Here is a 15,541-nt window from a genome sequence, read left to right as displayed (position 1 = left end):
TGAATAGCTGGTTGGACCTGATTTCACCAAGGTGCCAGTGCAGTGCTAATAACCAAACCACACTTTCTATTGAAGGAACGAGCTGTTTAAATAGGAAAGTAATTATGACATTAAAATGCCAAAGAAAAAAAAAAAGTAAATTGAATTTGTCACCCTGTACTATAACCCAAGGGTAAAGTGAATTTCTGGCATGACATAAGTTTCTCTTGGAAAAATAAGAGTCTCGTCTCAAAAGCAGTATTACCAATTGGGCATTGTATGGTCCCCTGTTTTAGAGAAACATGTGCTGTGTTTGCGCTGGGATTGCTTGTCAGATTTTTTTTTTAACCATGGCAGGCTGATAAATGCAGATGCCTGCACCCTTCCAAGCATTATTAAGCATGTCACATTAATTGCACAAAGTCATTTTGCTCTGCTCAGCAAGTCAGACTTCTATATATATCTTGGAAAAATAATGTAGGCATGTGGTCAGAAAAACAGCTGTCAGTCAGGCTTCTCTTCTACAACTGAAACAACAGTTAACCCAAACTTGCAAAGCTATGTGATGTAAGGCAGTTTCAGCTGCGCTGCGTACTGCAGGACATACCAAGATGTCCCCATTAAATCTCTGAGTAAACAAAAGCATTGCTCCTAAGCATCTTTCACAACTACAGCAACTGCTCGAGACTTCTTTCCGAAACCAGACACCATGTCAGGAACCAGAGCCAGGTTGTGAATGTAGAAGAGTGCGTGATACAGCACAGCAGAGAGCAAAAAAGCATTAAAAAATGGGTTGAAAATCCCTGCAGTGCTGGCATCCTCACGGCGCAGAACCGGAAAGAGTGCAGAATGGCCAAAAAAGAGCATTTCCAGTTCATCTGCAGAGGTGACCAGAGGAAATAATGTGGAGACCTGCAGCAAAGCACAAACCCCTCACCCCAAGGGGACGAACAGGAACGTCTCTACTCTGCTCCCTCAGGATGACTGGAGGAGGTAAGCGCAATGCTGGCAGGAAGATGGTACACGAGGCTTGGAGACAAAGGGGTGCATGTGAGCTGCTTCTCCTTTCACACTATTTCTTTCCAGAGGCAGCCGTGCCAGGTGAAGCATTCAGGGAAACAAGAATCTCCCTGGACAGGCTCACTTCAGCCAAACACAGTGGGAAATCTCCCTCAGCTCCCAGCGAGGAACTGAAACACTCAACTCAATCAAGATCAGTCTTCAGGCCAGAAGTGGGAACTACTTCAAGGTAACATGAACCTCCACATCATACCTTAACCAAGAGACCAGTTTGTCTTTTCATGTGGAGAAAGGGGAGAACAAGCATGCTTTTCAGGACTCAGAAGCATGCATGGCCCTTCAGAAATACCCACAACAAAGTTTAAGCCCTCAGGTTAACATGAAGAACTGGAGGTAAGTAGAGCTCCTAGAATGAAATGTCGAAAGAACCTCTTGATAGTATGTTCACTGATCATCACCTTTTCTTTCTCCAGTGGGAATTTAAGTTAATTGGAGGCATACCTGACAAAAGTGAATGCCGAGTTTAGTCAAGGAACGAAATAAATTTTTTCTGAGTACTGCTTGCATTTTACTTCTGTATTTTTCAAATGAACGTTTCTGTCTTAGGAACAAAAAGAGCAGTAATTTGGTAGAGTTTAAACATTCTCCTTGCTATTCCTACACACCAAACCAATAACAAAAGCTAAGACTGGTTTCAGGCATTAAAAATCAACACCGGCAAAAAACCCCACACCTATATAAAAACATATGGGAGGCTGGGGGAATCATATCTGGGCCATCTCCAGAGGACTTTGAAAAGTGAAGTGCCTGTTTCCCTATTTCCACTTGTTTCACTCATATCTGACACTCCACAAAGAGTTTTACCGCAGTACTTGTACTCACTACAAGGAGGGTCACGTTTACCATAAGCGGCAAAGGGTGAAGTGGTCAGAAGGGGCTGGGCAGGTTTTATGATTTTATGGGCATGTTACTAACCACTTTAAATTAGTTAACTCCTCATCATCACGACAGGAATGAGAGGAAAAAAGGTTAGAAGCAACACACATTTCAGTTGTGACCTGCCTTCTCCTACATCCAGGGCTTGAGCTCAAAGCATCTCGCTTGCCTGCCCAAGGCCTGGCCATGCAGCCTCCACCACACTGCCTCAGCTCCACTGCCTGCTTAAGATAAGGATTACACTGTATTAAGCCAACTGACTTGCAGTCCCCTATAGACAGCCTTAAGAGCTCAAGGCTCCCTGTCTGCGTCGAAAATGAGGAGATCTGAGTCAAGAGTGTTATCCCGCCTCCAAATCTCTACCAGGGAAAAAGGGAGGAACAGATGAGAGGACAGACCACCACAGTCCATCACCATAACCCAGTCGCTTCGGGGATTTTTTTACGTCCCAGTTGCCCAGACTAACTCAGAACTTTAGTATATCGTTATATTACTGATGATCTTTTCCCCTTGCTTATCTTTTTATCTGCAAAGGGAGGCTTAAAGGCTTCAGCTATCAGCAAGTTGAAGCATTTGGCTTGGCTCCCAAAGGCTCACAACACTTCAGTGTACTCCTGTCTAAAGAGGATTAACTAAGGTAGATTGTTCACAAAAAGATGCTATCATCTAAGGCGTTACACTTACAGAGCTTCGCAATCCAATTTTCACTCACATAATTATTTGAAATCAAGACAAAAAAAAAGTATCAGGTCATTCGTATTGGGGTTTTCACATGAAATGAGAACAGGACACACGCAGCGCTCTGTGTGTGTTTACAAAGACATCTCCAAAGGAAACTATTTGCTACAAAGCTCTGAAGCGAGACATCAACATCTACTGAAATTAATATGCAGCAGACTTCGTTCATGATGGCATTTCTCCAGCATCGCCAGCAAATGGTGAACGAGGCTTGGGATTCTATTTTTAATGTCCTTTTCCTCCTGCTGGAAACCGCTGCCTATTCCATACAACTTGTATATGAGGCAAGTTGTATTTGTTCCCCTTCAGCAGTTAAAAAAAGATACCTGTTTCTAAATGCTCAGATGCTAAGATTAGACTTTCTGCAGGGCTTATACTTAGCGACCAGGTTATTAGCTATAATTGTTGATTTTTACATTTTTACTGAGCATTACTTCAGTCACGCAATTGAAGCGTCTCACTGGAGCCTGCTCTATGGAAGGGATCGCTGCAAAGTACAGTCTACCCACTTGTTCTCCTCAGCTGCAGTCCACACCCAGACACTGGCGCTGCAGCAGGGATTAGCGAGGAAACAGGGAGGCAGGGAGTGGCGGCTTTTCCACTGGGAATTCCAATCAGATTTCTCCAAATTGAGACTCTGCTCAGCTGGGCAGATCCAGTTGCTTTCCAGCAGCTGGCTATACCAATGGTAAAGTAGCTGAAAGCACTCAAGGCAGCAAAAGCATTTCTGTACCCTAATACCCGAGCACTTCAGAACATGTAACGTACTTAAATGAGGCAGGGAAATACAATAACCCCCTTCGCAACAGAAACAACTTGGGCACGCCGATGGCCACAGTTAATCTGTGGCTAGTCAAGCTACTTCATTGTAAAAAGAAGTTGCAAGCACGTGACATAAAACTTAAAAGTGATTTAGTACTTCCCCCAAACATAGCAATTTATCTGTAGCAGAATCAAAGCGAAATCCATCGTGCAGCTTGGTCAGCCGTGCACTACTGCTACAGAGCAATTTCCTCTGGGTATCTTCCATAACACACCATTCTTTTGCATGCCCACAGCCAATGTGATTTTTCTCACACCTCCTCAAAACAGAAGGCTGAGTCTTTTCATACCTGTGTCCTATTCAGAGAAGTCTCCTTCCCACACCTCTGCATCCAGACAGCGCAATACATAAACCCCAGCACCCACATCAGTTGGACCCATCCTCCTCCATCTGCTATCAACCGCCTCTTCCTCGCAATTGCATTGGTTTCTTCAGGGGAAAACCTGTGACGTGTCTAAGCAATATAACCTCAGAGCAGTGATGGGCCATGAGCTGCCCATTACTAACCAGGCACAAGATCTCAGGATTGCAACCAATAGTTCCCTGGGAAAAAAATGTACTTGATGCTCTGCAAGGGTCAAAAACCCTAACTCCAAAACAAGTGTCAGCTACCATTTGGGAAGAAAGACAGGTAAAAAAGACCACCATCATATAAATCCATGGTGTCCCTATCTTGGATATTTTGAGCACTGGTCCTTCCTACTATAAGGATGCAAGATGACCAAATGTCCTGATAAAAGTTATGGAGACAGCTTGCATGCCAAGATTGACTGGGATATATTCCAGGAAGGGTTTTAGGAGCATCATCTAAGCATACAGGGACAAAATTGTGAAGGCCAAAGCTAGGTTGGAGTTGAAACTAGTGAGAGATGTGAACGACAAGAAGAGCATCTGTAGGTACATCATCAGCAAAAGGAGGAAATTGTGGCATCACTACTTAATGGGGCAGAGCACCTCATGGCACGGGACACAGAAAAGACTAAGTCAGTGCTGTTGCTACTGGCAAGGTGTGGTCTTGAGGATCCAAGATCCCTATGGGTAGTAGCAAAGCTTGGGGGAGAAAGGTGCTGCTCACAGAAGATGAGGATCAAGTTATGGACTACTTAGACAAACTGGACACGCGTAAGATCGTGGCATCAGATGGGAAGCAACCAAGCACACCAAGAGCTGCCCAATGTCACTGTGAGGCCACTTTCTGTCATCTCTGAACGATTGTGGTGTTTGCAGGTGGTCCCCAAAGGCCTGAGGCAGGGAGGGTCTGGGTAACTTATGCCTGATCAGCTTCACCTAAAACTCTGGGAGGTTATTTCCAGACTCTGTAAGAGCAAGAAAGTGATTGGGAAAAGCCAGCATGGATTTACCAAAAGCAAATTATGCCTGACAGGCCTGAGCACCTCCGTGACGAGAAGACTGCCTCTGTAGGAAAGGGGACAGCAAAGATGTTGCTTACCTGGACTTTTAGCCCGTGACATGCATCCCAATAGCACCCTGATAGTCAAGCAAGAGATAAGGAATAGACATGTAAGCTCGGCAACAGAGCAAGGGAAAAGCAGCAACAAAGTGCATCTTCCAGATCCAGTTATCTCAGTATTACTATTTCTGAGGTAACAGGAAAGCTCATGGCACAATAAACTTTGTCCTGAATCTGAAATTTTAATACATCAAAGTTGGCAGGTTTTGCTACATCCAGATGCAGAAGTCTGTGATCATTGCAGTGACTATTTTTAGATGAATACCAATGTCCATCTGAGCACAGCAAGGTATCCTGCTTTCAGACCACACTGAAGTACAGGAGTACTTCATTCAGTCTTAATGTTTCAACTAAACATCTGCCCACCACCTTCTTCGTGAGTGCCAGGTCGTTGTGCACTGATTTGTAACGATGCAGTTTAAGCTCATTGGTCTTACCAGCTATTACCCTATAGCATATATGTTAGGTCTTCCAAAATTGTACTAAAAAAGTCTTAAAGATCTTAAACACACATTTCCTGGCTCAGAATAAATACTTGGCTTCAGTATCACGCTTTTGAGAATTCATGTTTATGGTTTTAACAGCTTATTCTAACGTTTAAGAACTTCTCATGCTTCTACATTACACTCTAAAAAAAAAAAAAAAAAAAAAAAAGTATATTCTTTGCCAGGTAGAACTACCTCTATTTCATTTCCTTTATTAAGGGATAATGTAAAAAAGATTCAGATGTGGTTTTCTTTCTACTTCCTCCTCCCGCTGCCCTTCTATGCTTGCAGCTCCATGTCTTAGTGTCTAAAAAAAAGTCAAAACTCCAGAAAGTAAATTTTTGCATGCGTTGCCCAGTTTTGAAATTATTTGATCAACCCGCTTTCAACACTGACCTGCCAAAACGCACGTTACCTGTGTTTTTCAAATCCCTCAAAAAGCCTACGTGCAACGCATAGCCCTGGGCGCAGGTAGGGGAGGGACAGGGAAGAAGCGACCCGAGAGGCAACAGAAAAACTATCGGTAGGGCCAGACGAGCGGCCCAGGGTTCAGGCAGCGCAGCGCAGGGCCAGGGGGTTTATCGCCCCCCCCTTGGGGCCGCACGCCCGGGGCCTCGCTGCTCCCCGACCCTCCCGGCTCCGCCAGCCGGTTCTGCCCTCTTGTGCCCCCACCAGGGTTTTGGGTTTGAATAACAAACCTTTGGGCTTTCGGTGACCTCAGTATACCCCGTGGCGGCCCCCTGCCCGCCTCTGCGGACCGCGACGGCCAGGCCCTCCCTGCGCCTCGGCCGCCCAGCCCTTGCTCCGCCCGCCCTCTGCCCCTTCGGCTGCCGCGGGGCCTGACACGGCGGGGGCGGCCGGGCCCGGCGCTGCCTGTCCTCGCCTGCCCCGGCCGGCGGCGCCGGGGTACGGCTCCAGGGTGGGCTCCCCTCCGGAGGCCACCGGCCGTTTCCCCGTCCGTGCCCCCTCCCTGCCGGCCGGCCCTGGCGCCCGGCCCAGGTTAAACTCGACAGAGCCCGGGGGGGGGGCCGCGGCATGGGGCCGCCCGGACGCTGCGGCGGGGCTCGGCGGTGGCGGGGCTCCGTGGGGACGTCGCCGAGGTCCTCGGCGCCCCTGCGGGCGGGGGGGGGGTGGGGGGGTGGGGGTGTGTGCGTGCGTGTGTGCGCGTGCACACACGCGTGCCTGCGCACCTGTTGTGTAGCCACGTTCACGCGCATATACGAGCATGTGTGTAACGCATGCACGCGCATACACGTACATGCATGTGCACATGCATGCGGGCACGCACACACGTCTCCACGTGTCTGGGTGTGAGATCCCTAGTATGTCTGCCCGCGTTCGCGCGTACAGGTCCTTGTAGGTGCTTGCCAGTGCGCGCACGTATATGTGCGCGTGTGTACGTCCGCGTACGTGCACACCTATGTGTGCGCGCGTGGGCGCGTCCCCTCAGCAGCTCCGCGCGCCGCGCTAAACGCCGCGCTTCTCCCACCCCCACCTCGCCCTGCCCCTCCCCTCCCCTCCCCTCCCGGGGTTCGCCCCCGGGCCCTGCACAAGCGCATGCGCGACTCTGAGCTCCGCCCCGCCCGCGCGTCGCCACCCCGCGCGCGGGGCTGTGCGCTGCTCCACAGGGGAGGGAGCCCCCTGCCCCCACCCTGTCGCCCCGGTGCCCTCTCCCAACATGGCGGCTCCCGCCTCACGCATGCAGGCACGCAGGCGCCGCCTCGTCTCCCTTCCGCCGGGCGCCGCGAGTGAAAAAGGCAGGAAGGAACCGGCCCGGGAACTCTATGGTTTGGCGCGGTGGGTAGCGTGGCGCAGCCGCCCCGTCCGCCCGTTCCCTTCCCCCCCCCCCCCCCCCCCCCGCCCGCGTTGCACGCCGGGACACAGCGGGTCCTCCTTCCTGCCACCCCCCCCCACACACCCCCGCCCGCTGCGAGTCCTCCGAGCTTGCGCCGCGCCGATATCCGCGTTGCTCCCAAGATGGTGGCGCGGGGCTCGGGCTGAGAGCGAGCGAGTCCGCGACAGGAGGCGCACCCGCGGGCCCGGCCCGCCCTCCCGCCCCTGCGCGCCGCCGGCCTCGCCAGGCCGCTCGCCTCTCCCTTCCCTTCCCCGCCCCGCCAGGCCGCGGCCCCGTCTTCTCCGCTCCGGGGCCCCGACGGCTCCACCGGCAGCAGCAGCGGCGGCGGCGCCTCCTCGCTTGCGGCCCGGCCCCGAGCGCAGCGCGGCCCCCGCATGAGCGCGGGAGGAGGCGGCGGCAGTGACCGGGAGCAGCAGGCCGCGGCGCCCAGGTCGGTAGGCGCTGCGCAGCGCCCGGCCCGGGGGAGGGCCGGGAGGGGGGATGGCGCCCGTCTCACGCCGGCCCTGAAGGGGAGGAGGGAGGCGGCCCTGCCCGCTTCTCTCCGCCGGGGAGAACCCTTCCCCTGCGGGGAAGGCGGGCGGGAGGTGCCGGCGGCAAGGGTGCGTGGCCTCGGTGGTCTTCTCCCTCGTCCCGGTGAGGCACATGGGTGCGGGGCCGCCCCGTCCCTCCCCAGAAGCGGGAAGGCCGGGCGGGCGGGTGGTTCTGGGCTTCAGCCCGCCCCCCGGGGAGACCGGGCTTGCTGGGCGACCTTGGGTGAACCCAGCCTGCCCCTCCCTCAGTTTACCGGCTCGGCCGAGCGGCGCAGCGGCGGCGCCCGCTCCGCGGGGCGGCGGTGGGCAAGGGGCGCCTCGGTGCCTTCGGCACGGCCGGCTCTGTCAGCCCGGGAGGTACGGGTATGTGAAGTACTGCGAGGGTGCATAAGTAGTGCGCACGGCCTGCTTAACAAAGTGGGTATGTTCCCTTGCTCGTGTTGCCTTCTGTCCAGTCTGAAGAGTTGGATCTGCTAACCTGTGAACAGGCTGCTTTCCTGATAAATGTGATCTGTCACTCCTGACTGCAGGACTGTCTGGGTTTCAGTTTTTTAAGCGTACTGCAGTATTTCTTTTAAAGGAACTCTATGGGTTATTACCGTTCACAGTCAATTTGTAAATCAGATGTCTGAGATGATGTGGTGTGGTTATTCAGAAGTTACTGATGCTTAGGAAACAAAACATGTTCCACAACTCCTTTTAAGTGCCAAGAACCTGTAATCTGTAGACTTGTAGCTATGCTTTTTTTTTCCCCTTCAGTTAGTGGAAATACTTGTTTACATGTTTACTTCTGTGTAAGCGATGTTCTAATTCCGGGGCAAAACCTGTGTCTTACACATCACTTCAGGGATGGTTCCTCTGTGGAGGTATGGAAACTTCCCTGCCTGAGCAGGAGTCTGTGCAAACCCGAGGCTCTGTAAGAATCAGCTTGTCACATTAGTTTGTCCATGCCGCTTGCATGTCTGCCAGAATGGTCCTCAGTGGGAAATTGTACCTGATTTGAGTTTTGATTTCCTAATGAAGTAAGACCTACATGACTGTACTGTCAGTTTATCTTTTTTTTTTTTTTTCTTTTGATTGGTTTGAAAGGGAGAGGTCTGAAAGATAAGATTAAATTCCTAATTCATGCAAATAGCATCCAGTTAGAGAGAATCCCTGCTAAGGGAGAAGCTGCACTTCTAAGTTTAACTGCATTGCTAAATGTCTATGACTGGGTGGGAGAATAATGGAAGTGGTGAGAGGTACCTCTTGATAAGAGTGAAAACTGCTGGAAAATCGGCTTTACAGTTCTCACAAACTGCTTGGTTTGGATGGTGGCACTAAATAACTGTGCCCTTTCATTTTCAAAACAGTTGAAGGTACTTTTTTTTTTTAAGTTTGGAAATACTGTGAAACTCAGAGTTTAGTGAGTGTATTGAATTGAAAATGCAAAATGTGCATTACCAAAGTGCCGTGGATATACAATAGTTTTCCTTGCATGCATTTGTCTTTTAAAACAGATGCAGTTTGCAGTGCTTATGACTTGTCTTTGTAACAGTAGTGGTCTGTCAATTTGATACAGACAAACCTTGGAAGAAAAGCTAAAGCACTGCTTAGGTTTACAGGGCCAAAAAATACCTTTAAGTGAAATTATTTCTGTGCAATATTGCAGATACTTCATCTGTGTTCTATGAATACCTCTATTCCACTCTAAATGTTTGCTATTTAATGTAATATCTTTCATACTGGAATTAACAAGTTCTTTTTCTGTTTGAGAGCAGTGTTTGCTGTTTCTCCTCAGTGGAGTGTCCTGAGTATCTCCCAGGAATTTAGAAATAAAGGAAGCACCAAGCTAGATGGCCAAATAAATGATTTGATTTGTTTGGGGATTTTTAGGGGTATGACTGTGTCACTGTATTTAAAGAAAAAAAAAGTGAAAAAGGCTTGAAAAAGCACAGATGTTTAACTTTTTCACAGCAGTGTGTTTCAAAGCCTAGATCTTTCAGTCCAGGTCCTCTTCAGAACTTGTAGCATCATGTGGGTTTGATCCTTTTTTAGTAGCAAACAAATCTTTTAGTCTTTTTTTTTAATTACTGCTGCTGCTTAGACATATGCAAATGATGATTCTTTTGTGAATGGAGTTTAAAATTGTATCTATTAAATACATCTAAGGATGTTCTCAGCTTGTTAGAGTCCCTATTAGAGCACCTTGAGATTGACCCTGTTCTAATTGACTGGAAAAAATAAAACAGGTTCTCTTTCTTTTCATTTAACTTCACTCCTTGTAGAAGAAAACCCTCTTTGGAAATACGAAATGACATATGTATGCCAGTATAAAATCCTGCTTATTTCGTTATGAATATGTGCTTTGTTGACATGTTCTTCACTACTTCTCTATGAATTCACAAGTTCTACTTAATCAAAGACATAATTGGGGGGGAAGTATTTTTGAGTCAAGTTTTAATAGCCATAAACATGTTTAACTGTGAACATGTTTAAGCATATAACGTTTTGTATAAACCATAATTAGTGTAGTACATAATATGACACTTGTCACGAAACAAATTTAGTGTTTACATTTTTGTAAATATGCATCACCTTAGTTTTTGCTATGCAGGAAAGGTTTTTTTAAAAATTGTTTTCTGTGGTTTTTTTTTCCATTTTTGGTTTGGTTTTTTTTGCCTCTGCTACTTTTGGTTTCAGTTTATTTGGTGAATATCCAGAGAGAATTAGTCTTTTTTAAAATGCAGGAAATTTCCTTCTACCTCCCCACAGTGGTGTATTCATACACTGGGAGATAAAAGACACCAATTCTTAAAAATAGAACATGCAATTGAGGGACAAGGGGAGAGAATTCCTAGTGTGTAGACATATATCTCATTTGCAGTGTCAATCTTTATTTCTGGTACTGTGGGCCAAGTCTTCGCTTCACTTTAGTTAATGAATTAATATTGATTTTTAAACAAAGGAGGTATGTTTTACACTTTTTCTGAAGTATCCAGTATATGTAAGGTAGCTGTCAGTTTTATAGAGAAGCAGTGTTGAAAGGTTTTCTGTCGTTAATCAAATTCTGATTTGTACATAGAAGGAGAAGGATAATACATTTGCTATCAGGGTCCATAACAAATCATTTATGCTGTTTACTTTTTTAAAAAATAACCTCCTCCTCTCACCCTTCCAGGAGAATGCTGTAAGATTTGCTAAATAGTTGATTCCCAGAGACAACAGCAATGAGCAAATTGCATGTTTGAAGTGACTTTTGTCACCATAAATACTTTGACCTTAGCATTTACTGCTTTAACTTCCTGTATTTACAGCCAGTGCCCGACAGCCTCGTAAGGCTGTATTGCCTGTGAATAAGTTTGGAAAAAAGCTGGTTCATCTGAACACTAGTATGTGTCAAGTTAGCAGAAAGTCAGCAAATACAGTGCAAAGGTAATACTTTGTAATGAAGCAACACCTTAGTGGCTATACCAGCTGGTGAGACATTTCTTCAGGAAAATAACCTCACAGGAGAAATATTAAAAAAAAAAAAAAAAGAAAAAAAAAGATAAAATCCAATAATATGGAGATCCAGGATTCATGCTTGGCAATGTAATGCATGACCAAATAGTACTTTAAATTGCTATTTTTAAGTAGTTCCACCTTCCTGTGGCTAGGAGTGACAGAACTTATTGACAAAATAACTTACTGGTTGCAAAATTACACTATAAATTAAATATTACCGTAGTGTTCTGTCTCACAAATACTCTTATGAATGAATCTCTTAAAGGAAGCATTAACTACTTCTTACTTTTAATAGGTTCAGCCTGCTTCCCTGTATTATGCAAACTGCTGAATGGAGGAAGGGGGTGGAAGTCAGTCTTTACCGATACTCTTTCCGTTACCGTCCTGCATGGTTCTTTGCCCATGTTTTACAGAGTGGTGAAGAATTAGGAGAAGCTGCAGTTGTTCAGCTGAGTGGAACTAAATGGGTGGCTTCCCTCTGGACCCTCACTTCACTGTCTTAGGTAAGAGGGGTGACCTGCTTCTTTTGAAGCAACTTGCATTTCCTTAGGTCAGTTATATGTGTTTTAAGAGAAACTTCTAGTTAGCAAAGCAGAGATTTGGGTTTTTTCTTTTTTTTTTTTTTTGTAATCTGGTGGCTTGAAAAGGATACATACATAGTATGTGGCAGTTCAAGCCTTTTCATCAAAAGTGTCACTGTCTGCATCCATCCAAACAGCTTTAAAAACCTGCTCTATGTTCACATACTTTACCTTTGAGAATCATGCTTATCTTCTGTAGTATGTCAACAGTGGGACTGTCCTAGAGGTGAAGTACAGCGCTGATGGTTTAGCACAAACTTGAGCTGGTGTACCAGTTGGCTCCTTGATGTTGAGGGTACTACCTTTTTTCCCATAGACTCATAGAACGGTTTGGGCTGGAAGGGACCTTTAAAGGTCATCTAGTCCAACTCCCCTGCAGTGAGCAGGGACATCTTTAGCTAGAGCAGGTTGCTCAGAGCCCCGTCCAACCTGGCCTTGAATGTTTCCAGGGATGGGGCTTCTACCACCTCTCTGGGTAGCTTGTGCCAGTGTTTCACCAGTCTCATTATAAAAAATTTCTTGCTTATTTCTTCCTTCCTTAGAAGGTCTGAATCTGCCTTCTTTTAGTTTAAAACCATTACCCCTTGTCCTATTGCCACAGGCCTTGCTAAAAAGTCCGTCGCCATCCTTCTTATAGGCCCCCATTAAGTATCAAAAGGCTGCAGTGAGGTCTCCGTGGAGCCTTCTCTGCTCCAGACTGAGCAACCCCAACTCTCTCAGCCTTTTTTCAGAGGAGTGGTGTTCCATCCCTTTGATCATTTTTCATGGCCCTCCTCTGGACCCACTCCAACAGGTCTGTGTCTTTCCCGTGCTGGGGGCCCCAGAGCTGGATGCAGCACCGCAGGTGGGGTCTCACCAGAGCAGAGTAGGGGGAGAGCATCATCTCCCTCAGCCTGCTGGCCACACTGTTTTTGATGCAGCCCAGGATACAGTTGGCCCTCTGGGCTGTGAGTGCGCATTGATGGCTCGTGTCCGGCTTTTCATCCACCAGTACCCCAAGTCCTCCTCCCCAGGGCTGCTCTCAATCCCCTCAGCCCCCAGCCTGTGTTGATACCGGGGATTGCCCTACCCAGGTGCAGGATCTTGCCCTTGGGCTTGTTGAACCTCATGAGGTTCACATGGATCCACTTCTTGAGCTTGTCCAGGTCCTTCTGGATGACATCCCATCCCTCAGGCGTGTCAACCACACCACTCAGCTTGGAGTTGTCTGCAAACTCACTGAGGGGGTACTTGATCCCACCATCTGTGTGGCTGATGAAGATATTAAACAGCACAGTACGGATCCCTGAGGGACAGCACTTGTCACTGATCTCCAGCTGGACATAGAGCCATTGACCACTACCCTCTGGCTGTGACCATCTGACCAATTCCTCACCCACTGAACAGTCCACCCATCAAATCCATCTCTCTCCAGTTTAGAGAGAAGGGTGTTGTGGGGGACCATGTCAAAGGCCTTACAGAAGTCCAGATAGACAACATCTGTAGCTTTTCCCTTGTCCACTGATGCAGTCACTCCATCATGGAAGGCCACTAGGTTGGTCAGGTAGGACCTGCCCTTGGTGAAGCCATGCTGGCTGTCTTTAATCACCTCCCTGTCCTCCATGTGCCTTCATGTTCAGTCCTTCTGAGACGTAATTTCAAAGCTGTGACCCAGGTAACTAAGTAAGACAAAATTAAAGTGTATCAAAAACTATAAGGTACATCTCAGTTTGAAACCCAATGGAAATTTGGTCTTGGTGGGCCTTGCATCAGCCAGTGAGATCATAAGCAGAAAATCATGGAAACTGTATTTTGGTTTGGTGGTTATTGCGTAACTGTCTGACAGCGATCAGTCTGCATGGTTCGCTTTTCATTCTGGTGTCCTGTGAGGACTGTGACAGGACTTCTGCTGTCTTGACCGAGCTAGAGTTCTAGGGTTGAAGCTAGTTCATCTCCTTCATAGAGGAGACTATACTCTTACTCCCTTTGGTGGACCCCTTTTTGGACTTGTTGATACTTCCTTGATAATCGTTACACCAAATAAATGGGTGAAATGAGACTAGAATGACAAATAAACACCCCCTCTCCCTTACCTTGAAGAGCTGTGTGCAGGGGAGGCACAAGAGCTATCTGTAACACGTTGCCAAGCTTGCGCAGTGCTGAGAGATGCCAGACTTGTCCAGGCAGCCAGGCTCTGGCATTACTTGTGTGCTCCTGCTCTGGTATGCTCTGTGGGACCCAGGTTGGAGCAGCTGCAGTTCAGCCGGCTTGGGGTGTAGGAGGGTGGTGGAGTGGCTCTTAAAGGAGCTGAACTTCTAAAATGGGCTACAGGTAAAAATACTTAAGGAAATGCTACTATAGTTGTAGATGAGTTTTTCTTTTGCATTATGGTTAGTCATGTGTGTGACCCGATTACTTTAATTCTTAAAATATTTTCATTTTACAGTACGATATTTTTCGTTTTCTTAAAAGGTACCAAAAACTTTTACAAAGCTAGATAATACTGAAGTAGTCTATCACTACTCCAGAATTTCTCTTTCTAATATGATGTTTTCATCTTTCTTATTTGTATAGCCATATTCAGATAACAATTACTTTTTATTGCATAGTGAAATCTTATGTCCAAAGTCTTGGTGATGAGTATTGTGGTTTAATACGTGTGTATACCATATGGTATTTTTAGAAAGTCCAAGGTACACTAGTGTACACTGGCTGCAGTAGCAGCCTCTAGATGGGTTTCAGCTGTTGTAGCAAAACTTGCCTGTGGTGAACCATAGAAGTACATACTTACAGTCCACAGAAGTACATACTTACAGTCCACACAACCTGCAAGTCCTATCAGAGTTCAAGGGCACGGGAGCTCCTGAGAGAGTGTGTCACTTCTGTGAAAGACTGGTATTTCTGGGTTACAAAGGCTGAGCCCTTTACGTTGTAAAGTGGTGATAAATACTCCATTTGCCTGGTTCCTATGACCTGAATATCTTACTGAAAAAAGGTTGTTCGGGAATACTTGTTTTTTATTTGGCTAACCCTGTTGTACTAAGAACATCGGTCATGGAAGAAAATTATTCTTATTTGAACTTCCGTATTTGAAATTGTCTGAGAGAATCTATAATACTAGGTAAAACACCCACCATTTTGGAATCATTAAGGTTGGAAAAGACCTCTAAGATCATCAAGTCCATCTTTAGGGTACTGCTTTCAGAATTGTTTTCTTCTGCTCCTGACTCATGACAGTTAGTGGGGGGGGGGGAGTGGAAAACCTCGTTTAAGCACCCAACAGAGGTGATTTCATGATGTCTTTCATCAAGCCAGACATGAGAGTTGCAAAGTATTTTTTTGTAATTTATAAGTCAATTCCTAACTATTTGACAGTTCTGTATGCTACAGTTTGGTTAATTCAGTAGCTTACCATCTTTGTTAATATCATTCAGTGTGCCTTGAAGTCTCTTTTTCTTACTGAAAATGTATAACATAGTTGTAAACAAGCAGCTCTTTTGGCTCTGGTCGTGTGACAGATCAAGATTTCTTTATGTTGAGTGGAAGCAATAGTGTTAGACGTGCTTTTAGTCACACTTGCCATTTGCATTTTTTTTAGGCAGATGTGGCTTAATAAGTACACTAAAGGTGAATGTTAAAGCACATCTGACTTCATGAA

At 46.8% G+C, this 15,541-nt stretch overlaps 1 protein-coding gene across 2 annotated transcripts in view; it reads left to right on the top strand.

The window, feature by feature from the left end:
- The first annotated feature begins 11,791 nt into the window (after positions 1-11,791).
- Positions 11,792-15,541, top strand: part of UBE3A (ubiquitin protein ligase E3A) — a 50,480-nt gene continuing 46,730 nt past the window's right edge. For both annotated transcript variants that reach the window (XM_086477105.1, XM_086477096.1), the window contains exon 1: positions 11,792-11,826. The gene's annotated coding sequence lies outside the window, so the exon portion shown is untranslated. The remainder of the gene's footprint in view (positions 11,827-15,541) is intronic.

Source organism: Leptosomus discolor, chromosome 1 (assembly GCF_034619465.1).
Source record: "Leptosomus discolor isolate bLepDis1 chromosome 1, bLepDis1.hap2, whole genome shotgun sequence".
NCBI lineage: Eukaryota > Metazoa > Chordata > Aves > Leptosomiformes > Leptosomidae > Leptosomus > Leptosomus discolor.
The sequence above is the reverse complement of the archived record's forward strand: the minus strand, read 5'-3'. Positions and strand labels throughout refer to the sequence as shown.